Below are 8,273 nucleotides of genomic sequence, written 5' to 3' on the forward strand. Positions count from 1 at the left end.
TTCTGCATTGAGTTGTTTTTGCAGCGTAATCTGTGATATGACAGCAAACCAATGGAGCAAATAGTTGGTATACGTGTTTACAATGTGAGATCTGTTGTCCAAGTCAAGTCAAACCAAAATGAATAAAGTGAGTATGCTGTAGCCCTAAAACAAAATTAATAAAGGTATTAGTTGATTCTTGCGTGTCTGAGTGGAAAAAAATTCAGATTGACCTATAATCTGCCATTTTGTTGAGATTGGCTTGACATGACAGGGGCTTTGCACGACAAAAGGTTTAACAAAAAAACGAATCTATGTTGAGCTCTTGTTCCAGTTCAGTTTTGCCACTGGGGCTCATACAAAGCCTGGACAGTCAGTTTCCACAAAATAACAATAGTGGCCGGAAACCTGACCGTTTAGCATTGCACTGCTGTTATGTGGTGGCAACGTGATATGAGACCCAGTTGGAGTCTTGGGGCTTGGCGTGGGTGTAAAATATGCGGCCTACGCCCTGAAACCACCACCGCAGGAGGTGTAACCATTAGAGTAGCCACAGCACCTGGCCCTTGTGCGCGCCACTGGGCCTAAATGAGTGCCATGCAGCCAGTCACACTCTCTGCCTGACTATCACAGCAGTACAGAGGAGGCCAGTGTAATAGAGCTGTCCTTGCTTCATGCTTGACTCACTACTATCTAGACACGGGGCGAGAAACACATGCTCCCAATCACTCAGTTTAAACCAACTGTCTGATAGCGATGATTTGGTTCGCCTCAAGACGTCCCTTCTAGGGGTTGTTTTCACTTCCCTTTGAAATGGGTTTTGGTATTTTTAGAGAAGCCCTCCAGATTGCACTAGATGACAACAAACCGAGCGAAATAGCCTCCGCAGACGCTACGTATCCCTTATTTCTCAGTGTGGTTCTTCGTTTAGTGTTTCCATTGACTGAGCTCCATGTGAGTTTTCTAATGTTTTTTCCTATAGAGTAAGTCGTTGTGCACCTAGGCACATCCCCGCATCCCAGCCTACGTTCTATGGTGCTACGCTAATGCACATGTGCTGTATATGCATATCTCCTCTCCCTGGCCGATCTGTAATGAAATCAGTGTTTTAATGTGCTTCACCGTTCCACACAGCTGATGTGTCCTAGCTGTTCTAGTCACCATCCATCTGGGCTCTGGTGTATATGACATTTCACATGCATCCTCTCTCCAAATACCTGTTTACCATTATCTCTATCTATCATCTTGGATGTAGGAGTGTTTTCACTTTTACTGATACATTCCTTAATAATGTGTTATGTTCGTTGACAGCTCAGCACGAACAGACTTTGAATGCAAAAAGTATAGGTCTGTACAGTAGCTTTGTGGAGATGATATGAGTAAGGTTGTTTGAGAGCTTTTGGCTTAATAAAGGTCTGTCAATCTCATTAGTGTCATGCCATTCACATTGGCATTCATGGCTGTACAGCTCCAGTCCTTTTGCCTGGCTACCCAGACTCTTTGCTCCAACCAAAAACTACGTCACGCCCACAGGCGTTTTAATGCTAATCTATGCATTATGCCATGGCTAATGCTGTGTTCCTCTGCTCAAACATTATGATAAAATCAAACTGGTATGTGCCCTGTGTAACGGTGGTCCTCCTCCTCTTCAACCGAAAAGGAGGAGTATTGAGGGATGCCCACCCAAACTCACGTCCTGACCAACTAACACATACAACAAACTAACAGAAATAGGTCAGGAACGTGACACCCTGAATGCCCAGTTTGGGAATTTTGATTTTCCCTGACTCTCTCTAGCTTTTATGTAATGATATTATTTAAAAATATATATAGTTCAATATATTTTTGGCATGCTTTCTATCTGGTTCGAGGCAATGAAGCCATGTATATTCTTCCCCAAAGTTGGATGAACAGGAACAGCTAGCATGCTAACTATTTCTGTAGACTTCCAGTCATTGCGCTAACACTAACTGACATTGGTCGTGAAACTTCCTCTAACTTCCTTCATACTGGACGCAGAGACATAAAAATCATATCCACGAAGGTATTCTGTTGCAGCAAGCGATATTCAGAAAATTATATTTTTTTCAGTTTGAAAACCCCTGCCCTACTGAACAAAGCCAAGGTGTGTGTGTACTATCCAGCCAATTAGTCATGTCAATTGATCAATTAAGTGCCAAGCACTTCAATGAAATGCCATTTAAGTACTAAGCAGGAATACATCTATGAAGTGCCATGCAGGGGAGAAATGCAATCAGCAGTTCTGCAAAACTCAGTTGCATACCGCTGCCATATGGGATTGTTATGGTAGAGGAGGAAAGCTTGGAGTTGATTATGTAAGAGCAGCAACCATCAGGCAGTGGGTTCTCTCAGTTGGGATGTGTTGAGATATGCCTCACTGGTAGGCAGATGTCCATACAAGCTTCTGTGAGTTTCCTTTCCATCTCTCTAAAATGCTTTGACATTTCGGTGGCGAACAAAGCAGTCTCTGGGTCTTCTTTAGTATGCTCATATGTCAAAAGGAAAATTAATTTTTCTGAGTGATAATGGAACTATGTTGTGGCCAGTTCAATTGGTCCATTTCCACAGCAGAACATTGTTCAGAAATATTTTCTGTTGTGCATTGAATGGTTCATCAGGGACTCAGAAAGGGTCAGAAAAGCACATTAGAAGACAAAGTGATGAAGCGCTTTTCCTCCAGTATGTCTAAACTACCTTCATGTCCATACAGCCTCTTGGAAGACAGAAATTCTTTGGATTAAGTTTGATTTGTAGTTATTGATCGAGACATGTAACATTTGGCTACAACACTCTGCTCTGTCAGAGCAGCTCACAGATCACTGCACCTGTACATAGCCCATCTGTAAAAAGCCCATCCAACTACCTCATCCCCATACTGTATTTATTTATTTATCTTGCTCCTTTGCACCCCAGTATCTCTACTTGCACATTCATCTTCTGCACATCTATCACTCCAGTGTTTAATTGGTATGTTGTAATTACTTTGCCACCATGGCCTATTTATTGGCTTACCTCCCTTATCTTACCTCATTTGCACACACTGTATATAGACCTTTTCTACTGTATTATTGACTGTATGTTTGTTTATTCCATGTGTAACTCTGTCTTGTTGTATGTGTCAAACTGCTTTGCTTTATCTTGGCCAGGGCGCAGTTGTAAATGAGAACTTGTTCTCAACTAGCCTACCTGGTGAAATAAATAAAATAAAATAAACTCTCCTCATTGGTTGGACTTCTGAAGGCCCTGGCAAGAACGAACTTTAGAAGAGTACTATATAAGTAAAGAAAAATAAAAGACTTGTGAGGAGTCATCTTTCCAGTGCTGACTTCTTAGTCAAGTCAGTCCTGTGTTGCTCTTGTCTTTTGCATTCTCAACATGTATTCAATCATATAACTGAATATATCACACGGTTCCTATCCTAGCACGTTGCCTCTGTAGCCTCATAATGATCAAACTCCTGTCAGAAAAGGTCACAGACGGTGGTGACTTCCTCATCCTCAACAGGTCCTGACAGAACCTCTTTCCTCAGTCTTAGACATGCTTCTCACATGAATAAAGTGGAGCCAGTTCAGAAGGGGAACCCCAGTGTGGTGGCATCAGCTAATTCCATCAGCGGATATTGCAACAATTGGATTCACACTCTACTTACTGTACATGCAATCTATTTAGTTGTTCAGTTCTACACTTGCTTCCTCAATGCAGGATGTCACACGTTCACATGTGCTGGTGTTTCTTGCTGCCTTGTCGCTGTAACTAGCTGTTACTCACCATGTTCACTGTTTATGTCATCCCACTACCACCCCAGCCTCCACCTGTCTGGGTTCTGGGTTTCTTCTTTCAGGGGATTTGATATAACTACAAGCAATGAGGATGATCTGTTATATCATCTTCTTATGAGCAGAGCCTTAACGCCATGACATGCATTGTAATCTTTTCTACTAAATGGTTAAACGCGGTGTTTCCTTTCTTAAGCGGCATTCTGGACAGATTGGATGGGTCGTGTCTTTATTGGTGGTTTCTTGCTATACTGTATGCTCATTAAGATCATATAACGAGGTTACCGGTAATAGGAATTGATTTGTTTTAGCATTACAATGACAGAATCACATTCAATGACTCTGTAATGATGACCCTTAGCACGACAAGATGTGTCAAGAGCAGGGAATCAGCTGGACATATTTTATATGATCAAATCAATCTGGGTTTTCTTCATACCGCCATCGAGAGCTTATTGATCCATCTATTTTTGTTTAAAATTCATTTTATCTAAACATCTACCACATATTACCATTTGATTGCTTAAGACATTTATAACAAATGGTCTCTCCAATGGCAACAATAAGATCTCCAAAAGAGACCGTATTAGACCTAAATTCTCTACACCAAAGCTTCCATAAAAGGTCTGGCCATTGTGCCAATGCTAAATCTCTTCTGCAAATAATTCCAGGAGGCAGCTTCCCCCTGTAGACTAGGCGGAATTAAAGCAATGTCGAGTGAGGGCTGCTGTCACCCAGATTGCCAAGCCTACTTATGAAATCCAGAGCGCCTTGTATTATAATACATATTCAGCTAGTTACATAGAATTCCATTCCAGACAGCTCTTACATGTGATTACTAAACAAAAGACAAAGTAAATACAGTAGCATTACAATGGGTTCCATTTTGGGAAAACAAAACATGTTTGGCTTTCATTGAAGAACTAGCAAAGTGTGCAAGCCAATTGGAACAAAGGGAAATTACATTGGAACATTCAGAACATGCAGAGATTGTATGATATTGTCATAGATGTTAACGTCTTAAAATAGTTGTGTTTGTTGTCTTCGCCACAAACCACTCGGCATAGCAGCAAGGCATCTGCACAGCATGGCAAGTTTTTTTTTGCATTTACAGTATAGACCCAACATTTTGACATTCCAACACCATTCACTGTTTGGCATTCACAGCCTGCCTCTACTATCTGTGCCAATGGTAATCTTCCTCCTCCAGAGACGGACAAAATCATGAGGTGAATTGAAGAGGGAACATGACTGAAAAAACCCAGACAATAGACTTACAACAGTGATGTTGAATGCAGCCTTCTCTAGGAGCAGAGATGTGTCCACTCTAACTAGAATAAATATTATGATTACATCAGTAGATCTTTGCTTTGAGTGTCAATTTCTTGGTTTGTGGATAGATGTGTGATTTTTATATTCATTTGTTGGATTTGTGGATCAATTTTACATTGAAAGCTCTTTTTCAAATACTGTCTTTTTATTATTTGTAGCTGGTAAATGACTGTGGGGCAAGAAAAGCATACCATAAATACAACGGAGTAGTATTAGTGTTGCCTAGTCACAGATTGTGTTTAATGACAAACTACAGTACATATAATCTTTTTAGAGCTCTTTGACTCACTGATACGGTCACTCACTCCTGTCCTCCAGTCAGACCAAAATGCAAACAAACAGGTATTGATCTGGTGAGACAGACAGCAGAGATCAGTGGAGAGAAGTAGATGAAGTCTGTGTTCCAGAGGTGCACTGTCAACAAATCTGCCTGAAGTGGTCCATTCGATCCATTGGGACATAAAGGCACAGTGTTGCAGATTACAGGACACTTACTTCCCCCCTTGCTTTCATTGTGTTAGCTATGTATTTCACCTTCGCACTTCAGTGACAGTGCAGTGGTCACATTACCATATAGGATACCCTATAGAACTCAACCCACATTGCAGTCTTTATGAAGTACTGTAGCATGCAGTTACTGTTGCTGCTGTAATCTAAGCAGATGTTTTACACAGTTTTATAAGCTAGAATACTATGAACTACTGTACCAAAAACCAAAACAATGGATAGTTGTATGTGATAGCCATACCTACCAGATTATGATGCTGGTGGAGGACCAGTCAGTTTCATAGTGTATTCTCATTGATCTGATTTCTCTGTAAAGATTTTTTTTTTTTTTTTTTTTATCCCTACTTTCTGTTCTCTACATCTTTGTTCTAGTTTGTAAACACATTTACTGCTTAATACATAACTACTGTTCAATAGGCCTAGATAGCTACGATAGGTTTGACAGAGTCCGGCCCTGAGAATCTCTCTCCAAATCTCCTCAACCTCAAAATCCTCCTAGGAAGGAATCTAGAGGATGGAGTCTAGAGCAAGGAAGAACCTCGAGGAAGGAATCTTGAGGAAGGAGTCTAGAGGAAGGAATCTCGAGGAAGGAATCTCGAGGAAGAAAGAATCTCGAGGAAGGAATCTTGAGGAAGGAATCTTGAGGAAGGAATCTCGAGGCAAACAGAAAAGGATTATGAAGGTTGTGTTCATCTAAGCATATCAATGTGATGATGATATATCCCTACCTGTTGTGTGTATGTACTGACATGTATGTGGAACTGATAGATGCACACACACACATGTTAATGTTTTAAATACATGTAAATTGTCAAGTCTTTTGTCTGTAATGTCTTTTTCGTTATGTGTCGGATCCCAGTAAGACTAGCTGTAGCTATTGGCGTCGGCTAACGGGGATCATAATGAAAAAATTCCAATCAAATATTTTTTTACAGTATATATTATCTAAAGGTTACATTGTCTGGTACTCAAGCAACTTTTAAAATGTAAGCTCTTACTTCTTAACATGGTAGTGTTAACTGAAGCTCTTACTTCTTAACATGGTAGCGTTAACTGAAGCTCTTACTTCTTAACATGGTAGTGTTAACTGAAGCTCTTACTTCTTAACATGGTAGTGTTAACTGAAGCTCCTACTTCTTAACATGGTAGTGTTAATGTACTTTGAGTTTTTACTGTATATTTCCCATTATTGTCTTACTTCCTATCAAAGAAGTGAGAGCCTTCACAGTGCTGTCAAACTTCTGCTCATTGCAGAGAAATCGGTACTGCAGGGCTTTTTCTGTAGTTAGTTATAGGAAATAAGAAGTCACCAGTACCTCGCCTTTGTAGCACAATGTCAGACTTCAGAGGGACACACTTTCATCTGTAAGAAATAATTGGTAGAAAATTGTGTGTGTCGTGTGCAGTATTATTTTTCCTCCATCAAAGAAAAAAAGAGAACTGCAATTATTCTGCCACTTATCACGCTTCTCCTCGGTCTCGGACTGGTCTGCTTCAGAACCGCAGAAGAAGAATGAGGGACCTCTGAACATTTCTCTGAAATTTGCTGCAAAGCAAAACATTGCATTATGCTATGTAAAGCATAACAGCAGGGACACAATTCGCTTGATGTACACAACTGTTTTGCTCCCCTGTTTCTGAATACACACTACTACTTACCTAGCTATAGTATTGGCTGTGGCGATTTTAGCATGTAAATCTTGGTGGGGCAAACCCCCAAAATGTATGAATGCCAGCAAAGCCACTACACAACAAAACACTAAACAATACATCAATAACACTATAACGGTGACAAACGGTGCCCACAAACTGTTAGGTTCTACATAAAGTTGTCCCAACAACTTTTCAGCACAATGGAGTGAATCCTTACCACTGCTACACCTGGCTATCAGCGGAGCCTTGTCTGGCCGAGAAACAGTTCATTCAGCCTTATTTACTGCCTTTTAAAATAACATAGCTGATAAGGCTGACTTGCTTAAACAAATGTGGTTTCTACTAACAATTGAGATGTACAAACTATGGCATAAGAGGATTACAAGCGCATAAGAGGCAATACGTTATTTAGATTAAGACATTAATGATCGAGCTAGGACGGACAGAGTCAATATAACTATTTGTTCAGCACTTTTGAAATGTACAGCAACAGAATTCAGAACATGGGCTGTTCTTACAGTATTCTCCATTTACACCAAGTCAGAACTGTAGGATAAGTAAAGGTGGCATATAAGCAGACAATGAAAGCTCTTACAATATTCAATGATTACATTTCTCAAAAACAGGCTATGGGCTACATGTGCACCACCAAGTCAGAACAGAAAGCTAAATTATGACGGGGAAAGGGACCAAATTATTAGGGTGAGGCACATGGGCTACTAACTGCTTACTACACAACATACACTTAGAATTACTTTCTTAACTACAATATACATATCTCCCTGGCATATTACATCATTTATGCAGCAGCATACAAGTGTAACGATGTGCGCTGAGAGTCTGGAAGCAAGTTCAGGTAGTGAGTGTTTCAATAAATAAATGAAACATAATACAAAACAAAATACACAAACAATGCACAGAGAGGAAACAGAAACAGAAACAATAATGCCTGGGGAAGGAACCAAAGGGAGTGACATATAGAGGGCAGGTAATCAAGGAAGTGAT

Source organism: Salvelinus sp. IW2-2015, linkage group LG6.2, assembly GCF_002910315.2.
Source record: "Salvelinus sp. IW2-2015 linkage group LG6.2, ASM291031v2, whole genome shotgun sequence".
Taxonomy (NCBI): domain Eukaryota; kingdom Metazoa; phylum Chordata; class Actinopteri; order Salmoniformes; family Salmonidae; genus Salvelinus; species Salvelinus sp. IW2-2015.